Genomic DNA, 14,357 nt, shown 5'->3' with positions numbered 1-14,357 from the left:
AGGATTTCCATAAACCTGAATGTGCTCTATGTTGGCAGAGTGCTAGAAAGCATTTGGCCCAGGAGAGATCAGAAAAGTCACACACCAGGCATTTCTATAAAAATAATTTTATTTACAGAAAGCAAACATATTTAAAGGCTGTTTGCTGAAAGGAGAGATTTCTCTCAGCTGCATATTCTCTGCAAGCCTACACAGAAGGGAAACTGAAATTAAAACAAGTTCAGGCAAGTTCCTCCCTTAGGCAATGCAACCATTAACATGTGAAAAGGGGGACAATTAAATTCAACTTCTTCATCCATCAAAATGATTAGTTACCATAGTAACCTTAATCTGTAGTAGAAAACATATTAACACTCCCCTTTTTATACTACAGAATAAGATGCAAACCAATTTTCTTTGACAACTCTGTATGTCTTTCCATTCACATTATTTTAACATTATCTCCCCTTTGGTTTAACAGAAAGCTACCATCCTTCTTCCTGTGTATTTCCAAACCTAGATTATTTGTTACAGTTCCAAGGCTTTTTAATGTGAAATGGCTTTTCATACAGGCTTCAAAATCAAGCCTTTGTTTTTCTGTTGGTGTGAACAGCAGCAAATCATCAACATAAAAGCACAGATACATACAGCCTTGTTTGTCCTTCTTCATATATACACAGGGATCTGCTTTTCCTTCTTCAAAACCAAAATTTTGCAGTTTTTCATCTAATTTTTGGTTCCAGGATCTAGCAGCTTGTTTTAACCCATAGATTGACTTCTGCAGTTCACAGACTAGATTCTCCCCTTTTTCATAGCCAAGGGGTTGCTGCATGTATAATTTGTGGTCTAAATCACCATAGAGAAATGCAGTTTGAATGTCATAGTGGTGAACTGACATTCCTTTGAGTGCAGCAATTTTTAACAGTAATCTAATTGATTCACCTTTAGTAACTGGTGCAAAAGTCTTGTCAAAGTCTAAATCTTTCCTTTGGGTGAACCCTTTTGCAACTAACCTTGCTTTATATTTTTGGATTTTGCCATCAGCATCCCTTTTCAGTTTGAAAACCCACCTACAACCTAGACAGTCTTCATAGGGAGGTAGATTTACCAGTTTCCATGTTTTATTTTCTTTCAAGGATGCTAACTCCTGTTGCATGGCAGAATGCCAATTTTGTGCAATCTCAGGTGGTAGAGCATTCACTTGTGCTAAAGACTCAGGTTCTCTGAATATGTGAAAAGCCTTTACTGTTTCAGCCTGAAAACATGATGGAGGGATGCCTTTATTACTCCTCTGAGATCTGCGAGGTACTACAGGGCTTAAATTTTGACTCCTATCACTTTCCTGAGAAGCATCTGTCTCATCAGACAGATCTTCAGTTTGCTTTTCTGGTTTAATGTCCTCATCAGGCAAAAGATCACCATCAGCAAGTCCTTGCTGTTCTCTTGTGGTGGTCAGATCAACTGGAGAGCTAGAATTTAATCTCCCCCAGTTTTGTTCAGCAAAAGAAGCGCTTTTGCTAATTATCAATTTCTCTCCCATTATGAACCTGTAGCTCCTTTGGCTTTGTTCATAGCCAACAAAGATGGCTTTCTTTGTTGTGGGGTCTCCTTTCCTTCTCTGTTGTTTTGGAATATGAACCCAAGCAGTGCTACCAAACACTCTAAGATGGTTTACCTTTTGTTTCACACCATAAAACAAATGGAATGGAGTGTCCTGAATCACAGAGTTACACAATCTGTTTTGTACGAAACAGGCAGTAGATATTGCCTCTCCCCAATACTTAAAAGATAAATGTGAATCTTTAAGCATGCATTCCATCGCATTTTGCAAGGTTCTGCCCTTTCTTTCAGCAACACCATTTTGCTGAGGGGTGTAAGGGTTAGAAAGAATTTGTTCTATCCCCTTTTCCACTAGGAACCTTTTGAATTTGTGAGAAAGGTATTCTCCTCCTCTATCACATTGGAGTGCAGATACAGGCCTAGGGAATTTTCTATTTGCCCATGTCACAAAACCTTTAAATTTCTCAAATGCCTCATCTTTATGTTTTAAGATGTAGGTAAACGTGTATCTTGAGAAATCATCAATGATGGTCATTGCATACCTTGCTTGTCCAAGACTTGGAGCAAAAGGACCAATAATGTCAGAGTGTACAATTTCCAAAGGTCTAGTTGTAACTCTGTCACTGTGCTTACTCACAGAAGCTTTTAGTGTTTTGCATTCTTTGCAAACTACACAATCTAAGTATTTGTCACAGGGTTTTATCTTTAGGTCAGCACACAGCTGTGGCATTTGTGCTATATACTTGAAATTAGCATGACCAAATCTCCTGTGCATCAGGTGTACACATTGGTCATGATATGGCGTGTTGCCAACTGCAGCCTTGCAGCTTGGCTTCCTTACATTTTGCACAATGTACAAGGAGTCTTTTAATATACCAGTAGCACACAATTTCCCATTTTTACGTATCTCACAACCATTTTTCTTAAATGTTATGACATACCCTGTTGCAGCCAATTGCGCCACAGATAAAAGGTTTGATTGTAAATTTGGCACATACAACACACCTTTTACAGTTTCTCCCAAGCAGGATAAATACAAGTCACCTTGTCCCATAATTTTGGTCACAGACCCATCAGCCAAAGATACACTTTGTCTTTCAGTTTTAGACAGTGACACAAAAGAGCTTTTACAATTACATAAATGAGAATTGGCCCCAGAATCTAACACCCATACATCAGAATTACCCTTCTCAGCAACCTGTGCAATTTGGGTTGTCTGAAGAGCCTTCTTCTGTGTTGCCCTTGTGTTCTTCTTCTCTGTCTTTCTACTGTTGGGTCTCAAGGCACAGTCTTTCTGAAAATGTCCAGCTGAACCACAAGTGAAGCATCGCTGGCTGGCTAGCGCTGTGGCCTCAGCTTCCTTTCCCTTCTTTTCCCTTGTTTTCTGGTACTGCAACTTTCCAGAAGAGATGGGGGGGATCTTTCCTCTCTCTTCTCCCATTCAGCGAGTACGCGCTGTGTAACATACGATGGGGTGAGGTCTGCTTCAGGCATAGCCTCCAGGGTACAAATCAGTGTGTCCCACGTTTCATTCAGTGACGACAGGAGGATATAGGATTTTGTGAGAGGTGTAAATTCCATTCCTCTCTCCTGCAACTCAACAAACAGCTGCTGAATATAATGCAGGTGCTCAGGAAGGCTATCTCCTTCTGCAAGGTAGGCTTTGTACAGCTTTTTTGTCAGGGTAATTTTACTCCCTGCTGTTGCCTTTACATACAAGTCTCTCAAAGCATCCCAAAGTTGCTTTGCAGACTGCATACCTCGCACGTGGACTAGCTGATTGTCCTCAACTCCCAGGATAATGGTGGCTCTAGCCCGCTCATCCTGTCTAAGCCATTCAGCACTGCGATTTTGGGGGGTTTGCTCACCAATTGGCAGCCAAAGATTCTCTCTGCGAAGATACATCTCCATCTTCAGGGCCCAATTCAAATAGTTGGTCTCTGATAGGCACTCCAGAGGCATCGCTGAGGGCTGGGAGGTAGCCATGGCTTCTTCCTTCTTTTGCAAGTCACCTCAGCTGGCTTCTTTGTCCTGTAGACTGGCAGTTGCTGGAAAATCTCCAGGCGGCTCCAAAGAAAATCTTCACAGGTCTTTGCTACCTGCCTTTACATTGTGCATGAGGTGTGGAGCTGATCTCTCTATTCTCTCTGAGTTTTACTGGGCTTACTGGGTTTACTGGGCTGCTTACTGGGCCCATAACCTGTTGGCAGAGTGCTAGAAAGCATTTGGCCCAGGAGAGATCAGAAAAGTCACACACCGGGCATTTCCATAAAAATAATTTTATTTACAGAAAGCAGACATATTTAAAGGCTGTTTGCTGAGAGGAGAGATTATCTCAGTTGCATATTCTCTGCAAGCCTACACAGAAGGGAAACTGAAACCAAAACAAGTTCAGGCAAGTTCCTCCCTTAGGCAATGCAACCATTAACATGTGAAAAGGGGGACAATTAAATTCAATCTCTTCACCGTCAAAATGATTAGTTACCATAGTAACCTTAATCTGTAGTGGAAAACATATTAACACTCTAATCTTAAACAGTGGTATACGAGGGAGGAAGTGGTGCAAATGTAATTGTTACACACATGGGAATAAAGCATTTGAACTCAATATCTTTTGAAGGGAGTGGAATTAAATATCAAAGTGGATTAAGAAAATGTGGATTTAGGATTAAAGAAAATAGCCATCATGATTTAGAATTGATGGAAATTATTCCATATACATGTGTACCTTGTATAAACATCAAGAACATGTTTCAAGGTTTCTCATTCATTTACTCTTCTTGCACTTTTACATAAACTGCCCAATTTTCAAAGGCCTTCTTTAAACATTTGTGACATATGCTGGTTTATGCCTCATAAAACGTTTGCAATGTGAATGTTTGATTCTGTAGGACTAGGTAGCATTAAATTTGTTTACTGGTAGTTGGGTTATGAGCGTAATGTGCTCATTCATATTTAAGGACAGAAAATGTTTGTTATAACAAGGAACTGGTTAAGAAAACTATGGCTCAATGGACTGGCTGGAACACGATAGTCTATCTTGATTGCTTTTAAGGCTTATAGAATATCATTAACTAAAAACATTTGTTGAGCTTTATCAGAAAAGAAATACAAATTTCTGTCATGGCTTATATAATTGTTGACATCACGTTATTAATGTTATAACATCATACACTGTATGTTTACAAAGCAAGAATTTAACTATTCTGAATAATTTGGTTAGAACAAGGTAGCAAAAACATGCATACTAGGGCTTATGGAAATCTTTCCAACCCCTTTACCAGCAATGGCCCTAGGGGGGTACCTGTAATTTCTTCTGTCTTGCATCTGTGTATGTGTGTGTTTCTTGTTTTCCCCTTGTGTTGCATCTGTGTGTTTGTGTATTTGTGCACTAGAAAGCATGGGGTTGGCTGCGTATGCTCTTCTCTGGGTCATGGGACCAGGAGGAAGCTGGGAGGGGGCTTAGAATGGAGCAACTGGCAGTGTTCCAAGACCCTACCCAACTGCCTCTCCCCTAGGGATGCATTGGGGATTTTTTTCTGTAATGTTTGTCTCCACATCCCTGAGAGAGATCCGGCTCATTTTCAACCTCACTATTTCTTTTGTTGTTTTCTCCCAACATACCAAAATTGGGCCCATTCTGTTCAGTTTTCTGAGAGTTATCCTGCTGATGGAGAGATCCCTAGTCCCTTTACATTAAATCTTTCCAACATTCCATTGAGTTGAAAAGACGGGGAAAAAAAGCTTGACATAATAAAAAATATTCAAAGAATTATCTTGCTGGTACGTTATTTTAAAGTTACTGTATTGTGGTCACGCTGGGAGTATCTCTTATCAGGTTGCTATAGCAACAGCTCACCCCACCATTCTCTAGTGCTTTCCTTGGTCTATTATAGTGCACATTCTAATACTAGATTATTACAGGGTGGTTGGTTTTTGTTGTTGTTCAAATCTAGTCATTTTCAATTAAATGGGGCCAATGGTGATTTTAAGAGGGAAATCTTTATTGACTTTTTTTGCTATCAGATTTGTTTAAAGCAAAGTACTTCTCAGTTTACTTTTTGAAAGCATTTCACCTCCAAGAAATACAATGAAAATAGTGTCATGTGTATACATGCTGGGGGAAAATACCGTTGTAGTTTTTCATTTTAAAATCAACTGGTCTTAATAGCTTTTTCCCAAGGAACAAATTATTATTGAACTTTTATGTTATATTGACTGAAAAATATCAATGACTATCATGCTGAGGCAGGGGAAGGAGAAAAAGATGCTTCTTATTTGCCCCTTTTAAAAAATAGAACACAACGTTTTGAGATTCCTTCCTTCCTCTTGGTTCCTGCCTCTGATTTTATAGCTGACTGCTGGGGGAAAACAACAACACTTTTTGTTTCTTTCCATTCGAAGTGCCCCAGTTAATATGCTTTTTTAAAAACATGTTGTATGGGGGCATATTTCCCTAAGTACAACTGGATTATTTTAAAATAGATCCAGAAAATGTTTCCTTTTCATATTTTCTATATGAAATTTCTGGGTTTAGAGTTACCCAGGTTAACAAGTGCAGGGAGCCTTTTATTGTAGGAGCTTAAGGGCTGTATAGACAAAGGTTTGAAAAGAAGTACGGGCATGTACATGCATGCCATACAAATGGGATGCAGGGTTGACATAGGCTAAGTGACAAAAGGAAAGCTTCCTTTAGTTATGCATGATTAAAAAGGAACCTTCAACGAGCAACGGGGCTTTGTGGGGCAGTTTTCTTTGATGGAGATGCATGATCAGCAAGTGCCTCCAGGCTTTCCCCTACTGCTTACAACTCACAGTGGCAGACAAAGGAGATTTCTTGGAGACATCCTTCTAAGTCCTCTGAGTTAAGCCTGCCTAGATTCTATTTGATCATTAAGCTTTTTACCTAAAAATATGCATGGGAAGGAAGAATTTTAGAATTTTCAAGCTCAACCTTTAACATGCCACTTTAATTTGCATTTAGAAAGGGAGGCAGATCTGAATTGTTCCAAGAGATCAGCTTATTTTTAGTTGTTTGGAATATTTATTTGCGTTCTTGTTTCTTCTCGAATTATTTTAGACTCTGAAGCAAACACAGAAAAAATGCTTTTTATGAAAGAAAATGAGTATGTACAATACTGGGCTGTGGAAAGCACTCACAGAAGCACTTTGCGAAGTCTGTTGGCATGAGCAAAGTGCCCCTCCTCACAGCATGGAGACAGCTACATTCCATGGAAGGATCAGCACAGCTGCTTCAACCATTGCCTGTGCTCTGTGTGTGTGTGTGCGTATGTGCATGTGTGTGCACAGACAACAGTGCTGTCGAACAAGCTGGCAAAACAGTTGTGCTTCTACACACATGTGGAGAGTGGAAAAGCCTTCCCAACAGTCACATATGGCCTTCTGACATAGCTGCCTCAGTGCTTCAAAGAGGAGCGTTTTGTTTGCACACGCTGGCTGCTTTGCAAAACACTACTCCCAATGCTTCACACCTGCATGAGTATGCAAAAACTCATAGTGAACATAAATTGCATTTGGAGTAGTTCTGTGTTGTATATTTAACCTTGAAAACATCTTCCTCATGTACTTCCAAGGTTGGGAACAGATATAGCTTTAGGCATGAGCAAATGCACTGGATGAACATGTACACAGCACGTGTATGTTCTCAATCTGTAGTGTGCGAGATGACCATTAGATAGACTATTAAAAATATAGTCTCCCCTTCACCTTCTTTAATTTGGGTTAATTCATGCAGCATTAAAAATGGAAATGAAACAAAATTCTAAAATCAGAGGTAGTATACACATGTTCCTGTATGTACTGTTGAAATTGATGCTCCATGAATAATTGTATTTGAGCATGTCAGTATAAAACATTGCCACATGGTGGCACTGAACAAAACTTTTAAGATCCATATGAAAGAAACATAATTTTGGTGTAACACTGAAAAGAAATAATTTCCCTGAAACTAAGTCTTATCAACATTAGCTGAATTTACTTCTAAAAGTAAATTTAGCACTTTTTGGGTCAGGTAAATGGCTGTATTGTCCCCTGCTCTTTTTCATAAAGCACATTATTCCAGTATGATTATTTGTAATCAAAGAGGAGAAAAACCAAGTTGTTCCAACACTTAACTTCAGGCTTCCCCTGTTTACTTATTGCTTTAAATTTAAAATTGTTTTATGAGCAATAGCAAGTTTATTAGCTTTCACATTTTGTTATCTCATTAGCTGATCTGGGTTAATTGTTGGCTTTGGATCACTCAACTGATAATATATCCAAATCTTTTTCCTAATTTAAGTAATAGGCAATAACCATCATTTTTCTGCTGTGTAACCATCCTCTGACTCAGATTCTCTAATCTGGAAATCCTCCAGTCATGTGATCTAATTCTCAAAACTTTCCACCCGGCATACCTATTGCTAAGAATTCTGGGAGCTGAAGTATATGCATGTTTGTGGAATGGAGAAAATTTCTGTATGTTAGTATCATATGTGATTAAAAATGAAAAAGGGCAAGGCCTTTCTTATCTCCCCATGCTCTCACATTGTACAACTTTGTTCCTCATTGCCAAATCTCTCTCTTTTTATTCTCTCTCTTCCCCATCTCCCTACCTTACAATGCCTTTCTTGTCTTCCTTTGCCTCAATTGTTGTCCCTTACACTTTCTCCTCCTAGTCAAATTGGTATCATGAGTGCATAGTCCTCCATACTGGGGCTTCCTTTTTTCTTCCCAGTTAAGAGTTTGATGAAGAAATAATTAAATAGCTGTTGGCATTCTTTCTGGAACCATTTCCATTGAAAGTCATGTCTGTGGAAGACAAAACTGCAACTTGTTCTCACTGAGTTTAGTTCCTTCGGTAGTTCCTTCAAAAGCCCATAGGGCGTTGCCATTTTGCTTTTTCCAGGTATTCCTTCCAATAAAAAACAGGAATTGCATGAATTGTGGGAATGCTGTCTGTTTTATCAGTTGGAGAATGTTTCAAGGATACTGTGAGATGTATAAGTTTTCTTGCCACCCAATTCTGTAGTGGTTTGTGCATGGAACTGGTGTAAAACTACTTCATGTGTTTATACTCCAATCTTCCTTTCTCAGCATTTACCAGAGTTAGCAATGGCAAGCGATTACTGTATGCCTATTTCAGCCATATTCTTTGCATTTTGATAACAGTGGGTTTGTGGGAATATCCTGTCCTAATAATGTTCAGGAGTTATTGAACAGTGGAGTCCTTGGTGCTCTCTGAGCCTGGTTGTTTGCTTACAGACATTTCATTGCCCGACTGGGTAGTATCATCAGTGCTAGTGAGTGTGGGGTTTGCTCCCTGTTTATACACAGTAGTTTGCCCTGCCAGTGTTGGTGTGGGTGTTGATTTCTCCATGGTAGTTCCTTGATCAGGGTATTGTTTTCTGCTTGAATAGTTATTGAACAGGAAATGGGTTTCACTACCTTGGATAGTTCTAAGGAAATGGCTAATGGGTGTCTGAAATTGTTATGACCTTTGCCCTGCTTGGGATAGACTATATTTCCAAGGTTCTGTTCTCTTCCATAAGAGTAGAGAGCTTTATAAGTATAGTTATCTTATCTGAAGGATTTAGATCTCACTGTATATGGGTCTGAAAAGCTGCACTGTAACGTTGCGTGATGATTATATAGAACAATTATATAATTGTTCTCCCCTGCTGAATAAGGAAGTTCAAAAATAATCAGTTTGCTGGCTCTGAGATATAATATATTGATTTGCTGGGTGTTAGTATTAAAGATACTGTACATACACAACACCACACTGTGCTTGATCTTCTGCCTCCAACAATAGATGTTTAGAAACTAGAGGAGTATAAATAGTAGAAAACCACAAGGAAAGCTCCTGATCATCCCATTCAGCATATAAAATGTACTAGAGGCTGCCTCTTCATTTAATCAATGTTTACCCCTTGTTCTGATTGATAAACCTAGGGTATATTCTATATTCCTAGTTGTTGCAGATTGCATCTTTCTCTCTCCTGACTTTGGGCCCTGAACATATTGCACAACCTAATTATACCCTGTTCAAGGAGCAGAGGCACAGCTTAATTATATCCTGTTTTGGGAAGGAACAGAGAGATACTTAACACTTCTTCAGCTGGCTCTGTGTGCATGTGTGCATGCACATTTGTGCGCAAAATATCTGATGTAGCAGTTACTGAATGTTGTCTACATCAAAGAAGATAAAATACAAAACCTTTCAGAAACTCACCCCAAATTAAGTATTCTTTTGGGAGGATTGCACATCCTGGTAGATATATCATTAATAATCTGGACCCAGTAATGTACAACAGACTTCTCCAGCTTGATCCCATCCCAATGTGTTATCCCAGTTCATTGAACTTTCACAACCTGGTACCATCCTCTAGCCATCCAGAGCCTCACATGATTATGCATCCAAATGTGTTGGCAAAATAGCAGTTTTCAGAATAGATCATTTAATGTTGGTCTTTTTCCAGAAACACTTGAAATCATTTTGTCAGTTTTTTCCCTCAAGAATCCCCCAGATGCAAAAGAAAAAGATTGTCTCCTGTAGTGACATCACTGCTTCAGTGCCAACCATCCAAGTCCAGAATAAGAAAGAAAAAGAAAGGAAAATAAGTGCAACCTCAGGCTGGATTAAATTTGCCCAGTCCCTGAATTATATTTTTCCTCATCCGCAGATAACATAGTATCTGTCCTGATTAGAAATAGGTGGATATGTATTTCATCACATCTGTGGAGCACCAGTGTAAGTTTCTCTACAATAAACAGACAGGGTTGTCTTTCAGCCTTGCTTGCCTGGAACCAAGTTGAGCAGAAATACTCTTGAGCAGAAATACTCTTGATCCACACAGCCACTTGGTAGATTGGAGTTACAAAGCAATATTCATCTCACCCAGTCTCTCAGCTATTTGTCAGAATCCATCTTCTTACAGCTTACTGATAGTTTTGACTGATTTTCTTCTGACTAGACTGCGATACAAATATGTTGCAAGAAAAAAAAAAACCTTGCAAAATGCTCCAAAATGAATGAGACTGTGTATGATACATACTTAGTAAAAAAAAAAATCCTCAGAAAATGCACAGTGTAAATACTACATGCTCTATAAATATCTCACGTAGTTAACATATTTAATGTTAAATAATGGATTAAAGGGAAAAATCAATGAAGTATACTTAGTGTTATTTAAATGTTATATTCAAAGGAATTCAATGCTTTGCCTTGAAATTGTTTATATTACACTACTTGGAAACATCTTAAGATGTGGTGATCCAGTAAAAGGCACACCTCTTACATTATTTAAATGCCAGAGTTGATGCATTGAAGGGAATTATACAGCAGCAGCAGGATAAACCAGGCAAAGGCTTGAAGCAGTTGACAGTTAATATGCTCTTCTTCATTGTCTGAATTGGGTCTTTTTTGACAGGAAATGATGAAAAGTCCGGCAATTTAACCTTATTTAATGAATGGTTTGTTTTGCAATTATACGTTTTTAACTATTTTTTCAATCAATACTGCATATATTTTAGAACAGGTTTTTTTAAAATTTGGATTATATTTTCATTAACTAACAAATACACACACAAAAGATTTTTCTGTTTTTGCAAGTTTATTCTTTTAAAATACCAGTTCCCAACTGCACATATAGACCCTTACATACATGCAGTTGTATGCATGTCAGTAATTTAGTTAGCTGTGACATTTATATCCATGCCTTGCTTTAAACATGCATTGATGTTCTCTTCCTTTTTTACTGTCACTGTGTAAAATAATTTAGATGTAGATTGCAGTTGGTGAAATGCCTGTCAGTTTCATGGCTAAGTTTACATTGGAACCCAGTTCCAATTCAATACTTTTTCTATATCAGTTTGCTATGCAGATTGAGGACAGGATCAGCGGGTGCAAAAGAGGCTGGGAGTTGGGCTTAGTTTTCCTTCAACTCTGTGTGTTGATTGAACCTGTGGATAAAACTTGAGAAGACAACTATAGATGTTTGTCTTCTGTCTGGCCAGTTCTTGCACCTGATCCTGCAGTCCAGCTATCTGAGTGAGTTTTGGGATAATAGGGTTCTTTTTGCTTTATAACTGGATTCAGGTTTTTAATTATACTGTGTAACTAGCAACCCAATCAATACCAGTTAGATAAATGATTCATCAAATCATAATTCAGTTTGCTGGTACATAACTGATGTTTCCTGCAAGCATTTTTTAAGCAGTCCCCTAATGAAAACAAATACAGAACCCTTTTTATTCTTAATATCAGAGTTGAAGTGGAAGCATGTCAAGCGATTAGATCAACCAAATGGATCCTTATACCGCTCAGAGTCCCTCTTTGGGGGGAGATGGGCGGTAGTATAAATTTGAGAAATAAACAAACAAACTTGATTTTGAGTGAGCCTTTATGTCATAATACTAATTTGAAAAGAGGGAACAGTCAGTCACTTAAGAAACAATATATATACTTCCTTTGTCTGTGCTTTCATGTCATAGCTTCTGTTCTTGACAGCTGGGTATCCAACCACTCTATTCACTGAACAATATACCTCTTCTCCCCTTGGTAATATATATAGCCTTTAGCCATAAGGGACAATTCTGAGAAATTCACTTGAGAGTAGTGAAGGGATGGTGGCTATAATAATCTGATAAATGTTCTGGAAAGCATGCTCATTCAGATGGAAGAATCTTTCTTGCTGTTAAATAGTGCTGCAGTTTGGCTTCAGGCTGCTTTAGCATCTGTGCATTAGTACTGTTCATTCATCCTGATGTTCTACTGAAAAGGGATATGGGCTAAGGCTCTCTGTCATTTAGATGCAGGGGTTCCTAGGCCTTGTCACTTATAGGTTATATAGATCTTAGAACAATGGCAGAAAGACCTCTAGTTTATAGGATTACTCTGACTTTTTACTAATATCTGCAGAACCACCAGAGCTTGACGTACTTAGAATTAAAGAAATCTGAGCTCACAAATTAGTACTTAGTATCAAAGATGAAAGAATATTAGAACTTCTGGCTAATGCCCCACCATCAGTAGTGTTTTTTTCCTTTGCAGCAATATGACTCCAAGAAGGAGTCAGATTTCTATTGCTGCTGTAGAACAACTGAGAATCAGAAATCCTGGTTCAGTTAGCTACCTGGAGATTGATCAATAAATCCTAATTTACTTCTATCCAGTTCTGTTTTAAAGGCTTCTGTCAGTGGATCAGAAAATCGTAAGATATGGTTAGGTATTTTCTTTCCTCCCATTACGAGTTGTTTTCTGTTATTAAATAGGATTTTCCCCTATTTTTAACCTGTTTTCTGTCCCAAAAACCTTACAGTGCCTCTATATGCAGACAGAGAACAAATGGAGACAACACTTTAAATAGTTAACCATGTTTTTTCTAGTTTTAGGATTATGGAAATGATAAAATCGTGTCCTTTAGAGATGTAATAAGAGCATGAGAGTTCATGAAAAAGAGTTAGAACATTTAAGATAATTGTATGTTTTTTGATAATTTAAACCAAGACTTCCTTTCCCAAATCCAAGGTTTCAAACCACTGGTATTCACTGTAAAGTAGCTGTGTAGCCTTAAAATTTTGTGGTATTTCGTCAGTTCAGTTGGTGGTATTTTTCTTTTGGTTCACTTTTGGCAATGAATTAAGACTTCCTCTGAGCTAGAAGTTCATTTTTCCAGATTTTATCCCTGGAGGTTTTATCCTTTGGCCTTCCTTCAAATGGTTGACATTGAGAAGCTTGTGACTTTATCCATATTTGGATCCTGCTGTCCAAAAACTTTTATTTCATGCTTGGGACCCATTTTCAGGGCAAGTATTACCATCACTTTAGTTCAGAATTGCCTTGAACAATGTTTTTATTGGTCATTGGTTATGTAGGTGAAATGTTTTGCAGCCGTTCTATATCCCAAGTATGAATTTTCGATTGGTCATTTAATGTGCCATGTACAACTGAAGCCATTTTAGCAAAGTACAACTTTAACTCAGTTTCCACTGTCCAGCCCCTCACAAGTCAGTCTGAAGCTGACTCTAGATTGTCTTCATTTCTGCTGCCCTCAAAACACTGAGAATGAGTGGGAAACACTAGGAGAACCACCAGTTCTCTATCTGGCTGAATGGCAGGAAAGTTCAAACACTTGGCTAGCCTGCCCAGCTAACAAAAATTCCTATCCCCCTGGGGAAATAAATTGCTAGCACCATTTCCCATTCAATTGTAAGTATATATTATCTTTCAATTTTAAGTATAGATTGTCTTTCCCTGTTGAGAAATTGTCATTACTACTTTTTCTATTAAAATGTGTCTGCTCTCTTTGGCTGGAAGGACAGCATGGTAACAGTTTCGTAGCCACACACTTTTCATAGTAGCCATCGGCATAGTTGTAGATGTCACCATAAAGCCTATAGAATGCCTAGAGCTGTGTTTCTCAACCTTGGCAACTTTAAGATGCAGGGACTTCAACTCCCAGAATTCCCCAGCTAGCATGCTTAAAGTTGCCAAGGTTGAGAAACACTGGTCTAGAGGATTAAGTTAGGGCACAGTGATAAGCTTGCCTGTGTTTCTTCTCTAGCATAGGTAGCATAGCAGCTATCTGTAGCTGCAGATGCTGAACTAGGGCTTGCTTGCACCCAGGAACTGAAAGGTGTGAGGAAACAAAGCCCGTAGAAAATCAGATTGCCCACAGGCCATGTCATTGCAAAAAAAAGTCTCACTATCTTCCAAGTTCAGTGCACAGCCACAAAAAAAGCCAAAGGACAAGGACAGGGAGGTCCAGAGCCAAACTGGGAGCAGCTCAAAGCGTATGTGCAGAGCGGGTCCAATG

General features: G+C 38.6%; 1 protein-coding gene across 1 annotated transcript in view; it reads left to right on the top strand.

Annotated features, from left to right (window-relative positions):
• The window catches only part of MRPS27 (mitochondrial ribosomal protein S27), a 56,056-nt gene that overhangs the window by 23,172 nt on the left and 18,527 nt on the right, over nucleotides 1–14,357 (top strand). The window lies entirely within an intron of this gene.

The sequence above is a fragment of the Candoia aspera genome, chromosome 2 (assembly GCF_035149785.1).
Source record: "Candoia aspera isolate rCanAsp1 chromosome 2, rCanAsp1.hap2, whole genome shotgun sequence".
NCBI lineage: Eukaryota > Metazoa > Chordata > Lepidosauria > Squamata > Boidae > Candoia > Candoia aspera.
The sequence above is the reverse complement of the archived record's forward strand: the minus strand, read 5'-3'. Positions and strand labels throughout refer to the sequence as shown.